Raw genomic sequence first — 16019 nt, forward strand, 5'->3', positions numbered from 1 at the left:
GTGTGTGTGTGTTGGGGGGCTGTCTATTTTGTCATTCCCTGGTCCCACAATATGTGATGGCAGCCCTGCGGCAACCCCATATTTAATGAGTCATGTGATACAAATTGGTGGTGCCTGTTATTTGATGACATAGGAATGAGAGACAGACCAGATGAGTGAGCTAAACACTAATCTTGCCGTAATAGCACACCAAAAGCTAACACACCTACATTTTGTTAAAACTTTCCCCCACCAATTTCACAAGGAGAATCATCTGCGCACATAAATATTACTGTATAGTGGCACCATGCCTAGAGGTGTGCAGAGCATTTTGGAAACACTTATGGGCCAATTGCCAAGAGCACCCTTGGCAGCAACATAGGGCCTGATTCTGTGTTGTACGTAAACCCGATGGGTTATGACAACTCCGATGTTTATCGATTGTCGCAAAAGCAGAATCTGTACTGCACCACATGTGCCGATCTCTGCGATCTTGTTCGCAATGCCCCAATGACACACAATGACTGACATTATGTAGCCATTTGGGGGGCAGAGTGGGGGTGTAGCGGCAACCTTTTAACAAAATGGTGGCATGTTTCCACCACTTTCTGGACTTGCCAGTACCAGGGTCTGCATCTTCCGATGCAGATTTTCTGGCCCAGCAAGCCTGGAACACACAACCATCCTGAGTAACCTAAGAGTTACTCAGATGGCCGATGTTCTTGCAAGTGATCAGATGCTGTGTCTTCGGAAACAGCAGCAGATCACAGAAGCTTACACTGGAAGCCTCCTGTAGCATTAGCATATTATAGCACAATAGCTGCATCGCTACCCTGCTACTGTGTCGATCTCTAAATCAGGCCCTTAGCTTTCAATGGGCCGAATTCATGTGTGTATGGAAAATCGTACGTATTTACAATTTTTCAGGTTACGGACTTGCTAATCATAGCAAGTAATGCTGCCACCTGGAAAAGAATATAGATGCCACCGGAGCCATTGCAAAGTCCTCTGCAACTACATACACATTCTCAGCATTGACGCAATAACGAGGAACATCGACTCCTTGAGTGAGCTATGGTCAGAAAACAACTTTGCAGAAGACTCTTGTGTGGGTGCACTCTTGTTATTTGTTATATGATTATTTATTAAGACATAGCTTTTATTAATTCATTTAAAATAAATCCTCACTCTTATACTCCACCTTATTTGGTTAATAGGATATATTATATCTATATGCACTAAAAGTGCTTAAAAAATTGGAAATGTTCTGGTTAGTCTAATCACCAAAAAAGACTTGTAGGGGGATATAGACACTGTAGTTCTGTATCCAATCCTAACCAACCAGCACAAGCGAAGCTTGTTTTAATGAGACCTCAATGGGTCATAATTAATCGGACCAGTCTTATCAGGAGTATGTGTTGTAACAGAATTATATATATATATATAAAGGAGTTGCCTACTAATTGCCCCCGTATTTGAGAGACAATAGGTTTAGTTAATTTTTGGGCTTTAAATATCTGGTAAAAAGAAGGAGAAAACAGAAAAAAAGAGGAAAGAGAAAAAAAGGGAGGGGAGAGAAAAAGTGGTGATCCTGCTGTTGGTATCCGGTCGGAGGGGGTCATTAATTACAACACCGGGTATTCTCTGGGGGTCTCCCTCACAGGTACTGACCCAGCCCACCACCGTTTTGCTTCCAAGATCAGACGAGATCGGGCTCTGTCGGTGGGGTATGGTAGTAACTTTTGACGCAATTGGTCGACCCACCAATGAGAGTGCACCGAATAAAGATTGCAGAGAAAGGAAAATGCGGATCTGCTGTCTACGTTAGACGCAGGTTTTCACCTGTGAATCATAAATGAGAGTCCGCTGATCTAAGAAAATTAAATGCTGCAGATGAAGATAAAGATAGGTTGAAGGGTGAGAGTACACATTCAGTATATGCTGAAATATCGCCTATATTAAATTAACACCAGTTGATCCCACCTATAACCGCCATATACTGTACCGCTAGACAAGGAACAATATGCGATCAATGTCACAGAGATCGGGTGTTATTTACAATAGGTACTAACAAATTGTTTGATGAATTAGACATACATATGTTATATCTAAAATCCCTGCTATGGGCTAGATTGAACTAAAAAGGCTGTAGCGCATATGCCAAAAAGAGTGCTCCCCCAGGAGAATTTTTTTTTTTTTATTGTAAATGCAACCCAGAATATGGGACTGTTGCACTAAAAAAGACAAAATATCTGGGGAGAAGTGTGTCCAATCACGAAGGTTTGTCATGAGAAAACCTGAATAGGTTTTGGTGTTTGTTAAATGATATAGGTTATAACAAGTTTGAACAAAGAATTTCTATGTGAAAAGATACAAAAAAATATACAAAAAAATATATATACAAAAAAATACCAGTCCCTGCCCAGGTCCCTAGGTCAGTCTGGAGTTGCAAACATCTGCATCATACTCCTGATGTCCGTGGTCAGAAGAGGAAAACGCGTTTCACCCGTCTTGCGGGCTTGTTCACTTCCAATGCTGCTAATTAGGGTGATAAATCAGGTTTAAATACCTGTTGCTGAGAGCCCAGCCAATCACCGGGATCCAAGATTAACCATCTGATTGGTTTGCTGGTAACATGCTCAGACCAGTGGAAATGACGTTTTTCCACTGGTTGCTAGGTTACCTTATGCTGTTTATATGTTGCTAGAGTGAAGACGAGGGAATCCCCATGTATAGATGTAAAATCGTACCCTGGCTGTTTGACACTGCGCCTCCGGACTTGCCGATAGCCGCATCGCTGGTGCCCCTTTGTTCCTCCCTAATACTCCGGGCAGAGACGGCACATGCCTTTGGGTAAATACCCGAGCGTCTCGTTGCTAGGCATTGCCGCGTCTCCCCGGCTTCAGAGGATGACGTCACCCCGTCTCCCCGGCATTCGGGCAGAGACGATACGTCACATCCGGTGGTGCCTGAGCATCTAGTTGCCTGGCAACCGGAAAGTGGGAGTTTCGTAGGGGCGGACAATTGTAGGGCACTTAATTACACTGTGCCCATGTGTAAGGAGTCCTGATGTTGACGGAAAAAAGGGGGAAAGTTGGGGAAAGTGAGCGCAAAGGGAACAAATACATGAGAAAGGAAAATATGTGAGAAAAGGAATATGTCTCAAAGTACAGAAAAATATTAAATATCTGTACTTAGGTGTGACATCGCATGCTGTAAATTATCAACAGGTGCATAAGGTCTTCCCGGCTGTCCGGGTAAGGATGATAGGGTAACATCCATTGGTATCAAGTCTCACATTCATTGGATGAATAGGGAGGGATTATTCCTAGATCTAGTTAAAAGGATAGGGCTTCTTATTGTGGGATTTGTGGTGCCCCGGTAGCCCCGGTTGTTAGCTTATAATGTAATTCTTTAATGAGCAGGGTAGGGCCATGTATAGACATGGTGTGTTGTATAACCTATTCCGTAGTATTGTGCCCGGATAGGGGTGTGCGGATGTTTCTCTGTTATAGCCACCTGTGTAGAAATATTAGGTCTTTTATATAAGACATACATGGTGATTGGTTTTTACAATTGTTTGATTTTAATTTTAAATTTTAATAGGGGTTGTCACCAAACCAACCACCTGAGTGGTGGTATTGTACCTCGTTGGTTACCCTTGTTTATATTTTTATATAGTTGCTGACTGGCTTATTGTAGCACTTGTGCTATCATGTGTGAGACCTGTGAGTGATTCGTGTAGAATTGAAAAATAATGAATAATAATTAATAAATAATAAATGTTGAATAATATTAACTCGGGCGTGCATATTGTGTAATCTTATTGTGTATGTGAGTGAAGCTATTGAAAAAGATAAGGATGGGTTGAATTGGAAAGTGAATTGCGGGCAAAGTGATTCATTTGGGTCTGATAATTTGGTATTGGGTGTGTATGATGTATGTGCCTTTCTGGTGATGAGTCCTGGGTTGAGTGGTGTGCCTATTGTGGATGTCCTTTTGGGTGATGTGGGACTTGGAAATGGTGTGAACTGTGAAAAGGTGAAAAAAACAAACAAACAAACAACAAAACATTATTGGAAAAATGTATGTGCTGAAACAAGATATGTGACAAGGTGCTCAAACCATGTGTGGGATGTGTGTGCATATCCAACTTTTGCTGTTGGATGGTTGTGGTGAATAGTGTACCTGAGTGAGGTGAAGGAAAACGATGTGTGAAGGGTGTAGCCTGAGGTGCAGTGATTGCTGTGGGGACCACTGAAGCGCTATATACCAGTATTGATCATCAGGCCGGACTAAGGGCGACACGGTTCTTCCTTGATAATGATGAAAAGGGGGACTTTGGCAACTTTCTATACAACCTATTGGCATTTGTACTAGAGAAGAATTATTTCACTTTTCAGGAACAATTTTACCTCCAGGTCAGATGCACAGCCATGGGGGCGGCCTGTGCACCTACCTATGCGAATCTGTTTCTAGGCTGGTGGGAGAAGAAATATGTCTTCACGGATACTAATGATCTATATACGGAACATGTGATGTTATGGCTAAGATATATAGATGACTTCTTTATTATATGGGATGGTGACCAAGATCTCCTGATGGAATTCATTAAACTTCTGAACAATAACGATTTGAATATAAAGCTGACGTATACCATTGACCAGAAGATAATATCCTTCCTGGACATCAATATCTACAAATCCAGTACAGGCAATCTATCGACCGAACTTTACCGAAAAAGCAACCTCAACCAATAGCCTCTTGTTCCAAACTAGCGCGCACTTTCCACCGACAGTAGAAAACATACCCAAGGGAGAATATCTGAGACTTCGGAGAAATTGCTCAGAAGATGCGGTTTTCAAGAGTAAAAGCCAGGAACTCTCTCATCGGTTACATGAGAGAGGCTACAGCAAAAGATCTTTGAAAAGGGCATATAAAGAAGCGATCAAGAAACCCAGGGACACTCTAATTTTTCCAACCAAAACTCCCAAGAAAACTGATGACAAGATCAGATTCATTGGGACTTTCTGCTCGGAATGGAGACAGATCAAGAAGGCTATTGAGAAACATCTTCCGATACTTCAATTGGATAAGACTCTGGCACCATTGATAGACACCAACATACAAATGAGTTGGAGGAGATCGAGTAACATCAAGGACCTCCTAGTACGGAGCCATTTCCAATCAAGAACCACGAAATCGAATAATCTGAAAGGCACTTTCCCATGCGGACATTGTAAAGCTTGTCCACACATGTTAAAAGTTAATACCATATCTGATCGTTATGGCAAACCCATACCCATCAGGCAATTTTTCAACTGCAGCACTCAAGGCCTGATTTACTGCATTGAATGCAGCTGTAATTTGAGGTATGTAGGGATGACGACCCGCAAATTCAAGGAGCGCATCTTAGAACATGTGGGAACTTGCCGCAATGCCGCCAGTGATCTCATTCGAATGAGAAAACTGACCTCGGTGCGAGACACTTTCATCTATGTCACACAGATTATATGAAAGATCTCAAGGTCTATGGCCTGGAAAAAGTTCAGCTGGGTATCAGAGGAGGAGATCTGAGTAAAGAACTTCTGAAGAAAGAAACAGAATGGATCTTCAAACTTAATACTTACAAACCAATGGGTCTCAATGAAAGCATAAATTATAGTGCTTTTCTGTAATTAGTCTGATGATATGCCATCATTCTCTCTACCCAGTATGCCCAATAACCCAACCACTCTTCATTTCTTTCCCCTCCTCATAACAGCATCCCTCCTCTCTTCCTCCATGATCGCCCCCACACCGGCTAACCTGCTTAATTTAGCCACAATCAGGGTATACATCATGATCCCTAACCAGACCTGTCAACAGGTTCTTTAGCTCCACAATCAGGACAATCATGGCACCCTTTATCTAGGGCCCAAGCAACCCTTCTCTTTTTTATCTATCAGCACAATCACCAGAACAGGCACACATTCATTATTTCCCTGGAGAGACCTAGGGATCAACCTACCCTATAATTCTGAACCCATAACAACATACTTAGCGGAACTAACAATTTAACAACCAATATCATACCCCCCTACTTCATTCACCCTATACTCATCACCAATTCAGTGGTCCCCACAGCAATCACTGCACCTCAGGCTACACCCTTCACACATCGTTTTCCTTCACCTCACTCAGGTACACTATTCACCACAACCATCCAACAGCAAAAGTTGGATATGCACACACATCCCACACATGGTTTGGGCACCTTGTCACATATCTTGTTTCAGCACATACATTTTTCCAATAATGTTTTGTTGTTTTTTTTTTTTTTTCACCTTTTCACAGTTCACACCATTTCCAAGTCCCACATCACCCAAAAGGACATCCACAATAGGCACACCACTCAACCCAGGACTCATCACCAGAAAGGCACATACATCATACACACCCAATACCAAATTATCAGACCCAAATGAATCACTTTGCCCGCAATTCACTTTCCAATTCAACCCATCCTTATCTTTTTCAATAGCTTCACTCACAAACACAATAAGATTACACAATATGCACGCCCGAGTTAATATTATTCAACATTTATTATTTATTAATTATTATTCATTATTTTTCAATTCTACACGAATCACTCACAGGTCTCACACATGATAGCACAAGTGCTACAATAAGCCAGTCAGCAACTATATAAAAAGATAAACAAGGGTAACCAACGAGGTACAATACCACCACTCAGGTGGTTGGTTTGGTGACAACCCCTATAAAAATTTAAAATTAAAATCAAACAATTGTAAAAACCAATCACCATGTATGTCTTATATAAAAGACCTAATATTTCTACACAGGTGGCTATAACAGAGAAACATCCGCACACCCCTATCCGGGCACAATACTACGGAATAGGTTATACAACACGCCATGTCTATACATGGCCCTACCCTGCTCATTAAAGAATTACATTATAAGCTAACAACCGGGGCTACCGGGGCACCACAAATCCCACAATAAGAAGCCCTATCCTTTTAACTAGATCTAGGAATAATCCCTCCCTATTCATCCAATGAATGTGAGACTTGATACCAATGGATGTTACCCTATCATCCTTACCCGGACAGCCGGGAAGACCTTATGCACCTGTTGATAATTTACAGCAGGCGATGTCACACCTAAGTACAGATATTTAATCTTTTTCTGTACTTTGAGACATATTCCTTTTCTCACATATTTTCCTATCTCATGTATTTGTTCCCTTTGCGCTCACTTTCCCCAACTTTCCCCCTTTTTTCCGTCAACATCAGGACCCCTTACACATGGGCACAGTGTAATTAAGTGCCCTACAATTGTCCGCCCCTACGAAACTCCCACTTTCCGGTTGCCAGGCAACTAGATGCTCAGGCACCACCGGATGTGACGTATCGTCTCTGCCCGAATGCCGGGGAGACGGGGTGACGTCATCCTCTGAAGCCGGGGAGACGCGGCAATGCCTAGCAACGAGACGCTCGGGTATTTACCCAAAGGCATGTGCCGTCTCTGCCCGGAGTATTAGGGAGGAACAAAGGGGCACCAGCGTAGCGGCTATCGGCAAGTCCGGAGGCGCAGTGTCAAACAGCCAGGGTACGATTTTACATCTATACATGGGGATTCCCTCGTCTTCACTCTAGCAACATATAAACAGCATAAGGTAACCTAGCAACCAGTGGAAAAACGTCATTTCCACTGGTCTGAGCATGTTACCAGCAAACCAATCAGATGGTTAATCTTGGATCCCGGTGATTGGCTGGGCTCTCAGCAACAGGTATTTAAACCTGATTTATCACCCTAATTAGCAGCATTGGAAGTGAACAAGCCCGCAAGACGGGTGAAACGCGTTTTCCTCTTCTGACCATGGACATCAGGAGTATGATGCAGATCTTTGCAACTCCAGACTGACCTAGGGACCTGGGCAGGGACTGGTATTTTTTTGTATATATATATTTTTTTGTATATTTTTTTGTATCTTTTCACATAGAAATTCTTTGTTCAAACTTGTTATAACCTATATCATTTAACAAACACCAAAACCTATTCAGGTTTTCTCATGACAAACCTTCGTGATTGGACACACTCCTCCCCAGATATTTTGTCTTTTTTAGTGCAACAGTCCCATATTCTGGGTTGCATTTACAATCAAAAAAATTTTTTTCTCCTGGGGGAGCACTCTTTTTGGCATATGCGCTACAGCCTTTTTAGTTCAATCTAGCCCATAGCAGGGATTTTAGATATAACATATGTATGTCTAATTCATCAAACAATTTGTTAGTACCTATTGTAAATAACACCCGATCTCTGTGACATTGATCGCATATTGTTCCTTGCCTAGCGGTGCAGTATATGGCGGTTATAGGTGGGATCAACTGGTGTTAATTTAATATAGGCGATATTTCAGCATATACTGAATGTGTACTCTCACCCTTCAACCTATCTTTATCTTCATCTGCAGCATTTAATTTTCTTAGATCAGCGGACTCTCATTTATGATTCACAGGTGAAAACCTGCGTCTAACTTAGACAGCAGATCCGCATTTTCCTTTCTCTGCAATCTTTATTCGGTGCACTCTCATTGGTGGGTCGACCAATTGCGTCAAAAGTTACTACCATACCCCACCGACAGAGCCCGATCTCGTCTGATCTTGGAAGCAAAACGGTGGTGGGCTGGGTCAGTACCTGTGAGGGAGACCCCCAGAGAATACCCGGTGTTGTAATTAATGACCCCCTCCGACCGGATACCAACAGCAGGATCACCACTTTTTCTCTCCCCTCCCTTTTTTTCTCTTTCCTCTTTTTTTCTGTTTTCTCCTTCTTTTTACCAGATATTTAAAGCCCAAAAATTAACTAAACCTATTGTCTCTCAAATACGGGGGCAATTAGTAGGCAACTCCTTTATATATATATATAATTCTGTTACAACACATACTCCTGATAAGACTGGTCCGATTAATTATGACCCATTGAGGTCTCATTAAAACAAGCTTCGCTTGTGCTGGTTGGTTAGGATTGGATACAGAACTACAGTGTCTATATCCCCCTACAAGTCTTTTTTGGTGATTAGACTAACCAGAACATTTCCAATTTTTTAAGCACTTTTAGTGCATATAGATATAATATATCCTATTAACCAAATAAGGTGGAGTATAAGAGTGAGGATTTATTTTAAATGAATTAATAAAAGCTATGTCTTAATAAATAATCATATAACAAATAACAAGAGTGCACCCACACAAGAGTCTTCTGCAAAGTTGTTTTCTCTCCAGTTTTTTCTGACTCTGGGTGCACCACCAGGTACTAACAATTGTAGGTATACCTACCATACATGTTTACTTAATTCTGGTTTAATAAATTATCTCTGAAATCTCAGGACTGGTGCGGGGTCACAACCTTGTTTATGGGTGGGCTATGGTCACGCAGACTGGCCACGGTAGTAGTGACACTGGCACCATGTTTCTTTATGTACGTGATCATGGCTGAAGGAAGATACATACCCCGAGAAATGCCCGTGACCTGCCTGCATTTTTACTGCCACTCCCTCTTACCGCCCCCTAATGGTCCCTTCCCCTCAATCACTCTGCCTTCAAATACTCATTGCGAGTCACATCACAAAGGTATCTAGGCGCAATGGCGCATGTGCAGTGCGACAGTCTGCCGATAACCGCCCAGTTTCCTGAACATCGGCATAGCATACAAACATGAATTAGGCCCAGTGTTCCTGCACTTGTAACCACAGAACAATCACCTCAAACCAAGAATATGGGGCTAATTCAGATCTGATCGCTAGGGTGTGTTTTTTGGATCCCTGCGATCAGGCAGTCGCCGCCTACAGGGGGAGGGGGAAATCGCTGTGCAGGGGTGCGATCGCATGTGCAGGAGAGCTACAGGAGTTTGTGCAGTCTCTGCACAGCCCAGCACTTACTCTTCCAGTGCGATGATCGGGGCTGACGTCAGAAACCCTCCCTCCAAATGCCTGGTCCCTCCTGCGTTTCTCCAGAGACTCCTCTAAAACGATCAGTTGCCTCTTTCTGTCAATCACCTTGCGATCACTTTTTTTGCACCATCCCATCGCTGCCCTGCGCTCCCCAGCGCTGTGACCCGTCGCGCCTGAGCATTGCGGTGCATACGCATGCGCAGTTCAGACATGATCTCCCGCTTTGCGAAAACGAACAGCAGCGATCACGTCTGAATTGGCCTCTTTGTTAGAACATCTCCAATTACTGGCCCAGTTAAACTTTGCAAACATGATTTATATGCCAACAGCCCATACTTACCGACTTTTTGGCTGCTCTCTCCGGGAGAGAGCAGCCAGGTCGGCTCGGCAGGGGGGCGGGCTGCGATGTGAGTGCAGAGGGGGGCGGGCCGGAGGTGTGGCGCAGGCGGTCCAGGGGCGTGGTGGAGGCGGGCCGGGGGCGTGGTGGAGGCATGGCTACGGGATCGTCCCGTGTAAGCCCCGCCCCCGCTGTGTAATGCCGCTATTACCGGCATTATACAGCAGGGGGCGTGGCTATGATGACGCGATTCAACAAGAATCGCGTCATCGCCTGTCCGGACCGCCCACTTTACTCGCTAAGTGGGCGGCCGGGCAGGGGGGGACCTCTGTAATCGGGAGACTTGCCTGCTCTTCCGGAAGGGCCGGGAGGGTCACCCGATTTTCGGGAGCCTCCCGGCCATTCCGGGAGAGTAGGCAAGTCTGCAACAGCCCTATCTGGGGAGATACCCTGGTGGTACTTCTGTGCTGCCATTTCATACTACAATCAGGACACACAAATATGTTGTCCATAAGAACAATGGAATGGAAGGATTTCTGACCCATCAAACATAACACATGCTGATCATACTGTCAGACTTAGCAAAGCAAACAGTACGGGTCCTGCCTCTCTTTCTGGTTTTAGCACTGACTCTACATCAAGTTTATATGCCTCGAGAGAGTCTGAAAAGAGAATGAAGGAATGAGGGGTGAAATGGGCCAGGGACAATCTGAAAGTAATACAGCATGGCAGAGAAATAGCAGCAACTGATAGTGAAATGGAATGAAAGATGTAAATGCCAGTGAGAGATAAACAGGCAGGAGAGACAGAGAACAGTTACACGGCAGCCACATAAATAGAACATGTGGTAAAGGCTTAGAGGCCTATTTATTAACATTATTTTCACACCCTTTTTACATTATTTTTGTATAAATTAAATGTATTGAAGGGCTTTTTGGAGAAGTTTTCATGAAAAACTGCTTCAACCCATTTAATTCAGTCTTGTTTAGTAACCCACATCGCATTTTCCATACTTATAATGGGAAATGCGATCTGGGCCAAATGTACAAAAAAAAAAAAAAAATGTGAAAAAACAAAATCGCAGTAAGTCCTGAAATTTCACCAGCTCAGGCTGGCAAAATCACAGGGCAGCATTGCGCTAAGCTGCCTTCTGCCCAGCTTTCTGTACCTTCTGGGCAGGGACCCGACAGTGTGATCAGCTCTGTGTGTCTGTAAAAAACCAAAACAAAACATACCAGTCCAGGAGCCGGTGATCGGTGCTCCGCTGCGGGCTGCCGGGCCCTCCATATGCTGCAAGCTCTGTCCCTGTGATGCCTGTCCGCAGCATGCGATACTTGATACATCCGTGCAATGTAATCTATTAGCGCAGTGCGGTTTCGGGCGATTTTATCACCTCACATCTGCATCCTCGAATGTGGATGGTGATAAATAGAAAACTTAGACACTACAAGAGAGAAATGCTAATATAAATGTCTTAAAATCATAACTCAGTTTACGTAAAAGTGTTTGTGCTATTAAGAAGAGATTTGCTTTCTGATTTAAGGGGGTATGCAATTAGCTCCAATCATTTCGGAGCTAATGAATTTGCCCCACTGAGTATTTAATTGCGGGTCGTTTTCGTCCATTTTGAAGGCATTTTTGCCAATACCTTTTCATCTTTTCTTTTAAGTGAAAAGGCATTGGCAGAAAATGACTCAAAATCGGCAAAACGTGGATTCACTGATCCACGTGTTTTCCGCCCCTGCCACATTTTTCATCTAGGCAGATATCCGGCCCTGCTATTGCTTAGGGCGAATCCCCATTTGCCCTAAAAATAGCAAAGGTGGACGATTATTGATCGACTGCACATGCGTATGGATCGTAGTGCACACGCATGAGGTAAAACTGCTAAACAATTCTGCATCTTTTTTGATCGCTGTGAGTACGCAAGTTGATTCACAGGAAGTGGACGTTTGGGGATGCTAACTAGCCGTTTTCTGGAAGTGTCAGGAAAAATGTAAGCATTCCCAAATGTTTTCAGGGAGGATATGTGACGTCAGCTCCAGCCCCGAACAGCCTGTTTCTATCACACTGTAGGAGTAGGTCCTGGGCTACACACAAACTGCACAGACTGGAAAAAACATTCTATGGTGAGTGAGTTGTGAACAGATTTGATGCTGATCGGCGTTTGCAAAACTTTTTGCACATCATACGCAGACTTGCACGGGGTGGGTATTCACTCTGTCTGGGCGGTGACTATCTGATCGCAAACCTCTGCAAATTTGCATAATGCGATTGGGTCGCATTAACTGCGAACGCCTCTGCCTGATTGACAAACAGAGGCATTCGCGTGGCAAGTGGGGGGACAGGTGTGGGCACCAGCAGGTTTGTGGATTGGCGCAGGGGAAACGGGGGCATGTCAGCTGTGTTTCTGGGTAGGCTGTGTGTCATTGGCAGGAGGCTTCCCTAGTTTCTACTACCACGCACAAATTGCGGTGCGATCACAATTAGAGCGTGGTTGCTGTTGGTGGACGGCGGGTAGCATGTTGGGCAGTCTTGCCCTGTAATGGGCAGCCCCCAGCATGCAATAGAATGGATTGCAAATTCTGCTTTTTAGCAGAATTTGCAATCCGTACTAGATAGGGTCTTAGATCCGAGTGCCAGAGCTCTAAACCTTGCCCACTGAAAGAGTAACAAAGCATCTGCCACAAAATTAAGGCCCTCATTCCGAGTTGATCGCACATAGCAACTTTTTACTGCTCGTGCGATCAACTTGACGACGCCTATGGGGGAGTGTATTTTAGCATAGCAGGGCTGCGATCAGGGTCAGACTTAATTACCCTATGCGACGGATTCAGCGACGAAGGTCTCGGAATTGACGTCAGACATCCGCCCTCCAAATGCCTGGACACGCCTGCATTCGCCTCACCACGCCTAGAAAATGGTCAGTTGATGCCCCGGAACACCTCCCACCCGTCAGTTTTCTTGCGATCGCCGCTGCGATCACTTTTTCTGCTGGCGTCGTCGCTGGGCAACGACGCGCGTGTGCAATGCATCCGCCGCGCATGCGCAGTTCCGACTCGTTCGCACCGCTGCGACAAACTGCAGCGTGCGAATGGGTCGGAATGACCCCTTGGATTTATCAATTTAGCTGTACCATGTGACTTTTTATTAAAATATGCGACTTAATCTGCTACTTTATACTAATTCCTACCCTAAATACTGCGTACACTATCAGTGAATTAAGATGCAAAGTTCAGAAAAAAGTGCGCAGTCTGCGTAAAAAAACAAAAGACAGAGGCCTGATATGGATGAACTGCACCATGCTTCATACCTTACATCATTATGCTTAATCTGCTACTTTATACCAATTCCTGTGCAGCAAAAATACTAACCTTAAGTAGTTAGTACACTACTACCAAATAAAGATGCCAAATTCAGGAAAAAGTACGCGAGCACAGGAATCAATACCCATATTATGTTACATATACACACATACCGACAGCCTGGCGAGTGCAAATGAGCCCCTTGCGGGCTCGCCACGCTGCGGGCAGGGGTTTATTCTCCCTCCAGGGGGTCGTGGACCCCCACAAGGGAGAAAAAGTGTCGGCATGCCGGCTGTTGGGTGGTCTTCAGTATGCCGACTGTTGGGATTCCGGCGCACAGTATACTGGCGCCGGAATCCCAACAGTCGGCATACTGAAGACCACCCATCTGCAGGGGAAGAACCAAATACAAATTGTATTCACAGAAATAACTAAGACCCTCTTCTGGATAATGCCTAAAAGACTCCTAGTCCTGGCTGTAGTAGTAATACAAATGTATGGGATGGTGTCTCATTCTCTGAGACATTCACTTATTTGCATTTACCATAGACCCGCAGTCTGCAGTCCTGTTATGTGTAAGATTTTTCTTTTACTTAAACGAATTAAGAGAATTTCCATCATGCATCGAAAAGTACATTGCAAAGCTGCAGATTATATTATAAAGACATTTTGAAAGCCTTATATACAGTACACTGAAAGTAATGTTAATGGAAATATAGCTGTAGCTGTGTTAGAATGATAATCATTTTACATGAATCAAAACATTCTTGAAATCTGTAAAGTATGATTAAATGTTAAATACATTTAAAGCAGCTATAGCTGACAATTGAAACACCATCAAATATTTTTTCTCTTTATTATATATGTATAATATTTTTCTTGCGTTTATTTTATGCAGGATCAGTGCAGTTGAGGAATGTGGTGTGGTGGCTACAGACCGGCTTGGTGGGACCGAGTCAATGTGAAACATTCTCCTCAGATTATGTTTAAAATGTCCAAAACAGGTGCATGGTGTTAAACAGCAAGAAAGGATGGAAGTGCATTCTTTTCTATTAGTGGAATGCAACCACAGCTAAAAATGTCAGGAGACTATGGATCGACTATATAGCTGCTCTCCTAACTTTTTATATATATATATATATATATATATATATAGAAAATAAAACACCCTTTGAAAATTACATTAATAAAATTTCTTTGTAGTTAGCACTAGAACTAGATATGTCTGGATCGCTAATAATAATTTGTTTTAGTTTATCTCCTCTTTTCCCCCAATTACAGTATCTTAAGTAATTTATGTGTAAAAAAAGTTAATTGAGTCCAAGTTAATGCAATCAGGAAAATGGGATACGGTCGTTAGGTTGACACAACTTAGGTCGACACTCATTAGGTCGACCACTGGTGGTCGACATTGCCCTTAGGTTGACATGCATTATGTCGACGTGGCCATTAGGTCAACATGTACTAGGTTGACAGGTCAAAAGGTCGACATGAATTTTTAATTTTTGTTTTCATTTTTGGGATTTTTTCATACTTAACGATCCAGGTGGACTACGATTGGAATGGTAATCTGAGCGAAGCGAGCCATGCGAGGGGACATGGTGCACTAATTTGGGTTCCCCGTCACTTTACGGGGAAAACGACACCAAAAACAGTCAAAAAAATCACGTCAACCTTTTGACCTGTTGACCTAGTACATGTCGACCTAATGCACGTCAACCTAAGGGCAATGTCGACCTTCAGTGGTCGACCTAATGAGTGTCGACCTAAGTTGGGTCGACCCAACGACCAACTGTGCAATAGCAGGAGCAAAATGTTCTCATACTTTGGAAATAGTTAATTGCTTACACTTAGGGGGAGATTGGTCAAAGCTTGGAGAGTGATAAAGTGGAGAGAGCTAAAGTAACAATCAGCTCCTAACTGTCACTTTTCAATCACAGCCTGTAAAATGACAGAAGCAGATTGGTTAGCACTTTACATCTCTTCAATTAATCTCTCGTCAAGCATTGATGATTCTCCCCCTTAATAACACACTTATACCACAACACAATTTACAATATCAATACTTAGAATAACCTCATTATATACCTAGTAATGGTGTGTACTGTTTATCTATATCCAGATTTGCATACAAGTAAAAAAAAAATACCATATATAACGTGACATTTTTTAACTTTCAAAATGGGCATTAGTATAGGCCAACAATGACTGCAGGAAGTGTGACTCCCGTGATACTCAGGGCTCTTTCAGCAAAGTGTCTGATATGTATCCCATGGGGAATTTATAGACGTGTGTCATTCTGTGTTGTGATCTCTTTTTCCGACAAATATTTCAGCAATTTTCAGATACTGGAATGCTCTTGGGTGGTAAGAATAGCCACAATGACTGGGGTGACTCTCCATGTCTTTTGTCCTGTAGCAGTTGTCAGCATAGACTA

General features: G+C 43.3%; 2 pseudogenes; one reads left to right on the forward strand and one right to left on the reverse strand.

The window, feature by feature from the left end:
* Positions 1-1601: 1601 nt before the first annotated feature.
* Positions 1602-1720, reverse strand: LOC134930410 (5S ribosomal RNA; annotated as a pseudogene).
* Positions 1721-8607: 6887 nt separating this feature from the next.
* Positions 8608-8726, forward strand: LOC134930412 (5S ribosomal RNA; annotated as a pseudogene).
* Positions 8727-16019: the final 7293 nt, after the last annotated feature.

The sequence above is a fragment of the Pseudophryne corroboree genome, chromosome 5, assembly GCF_028390025.1.
Source record: "Pseudophryne corroboree isolate aPseCor3 chromosome 5, aPseCor3.hap2, whole genome shotgun sequence".
Taxonomy (NCBI): Eukaryota; Metazoa; Chordata; class Amphibia; order Anura; family Myobatrachidae; genus Pseudophryne; species Pseudophryne corroboree.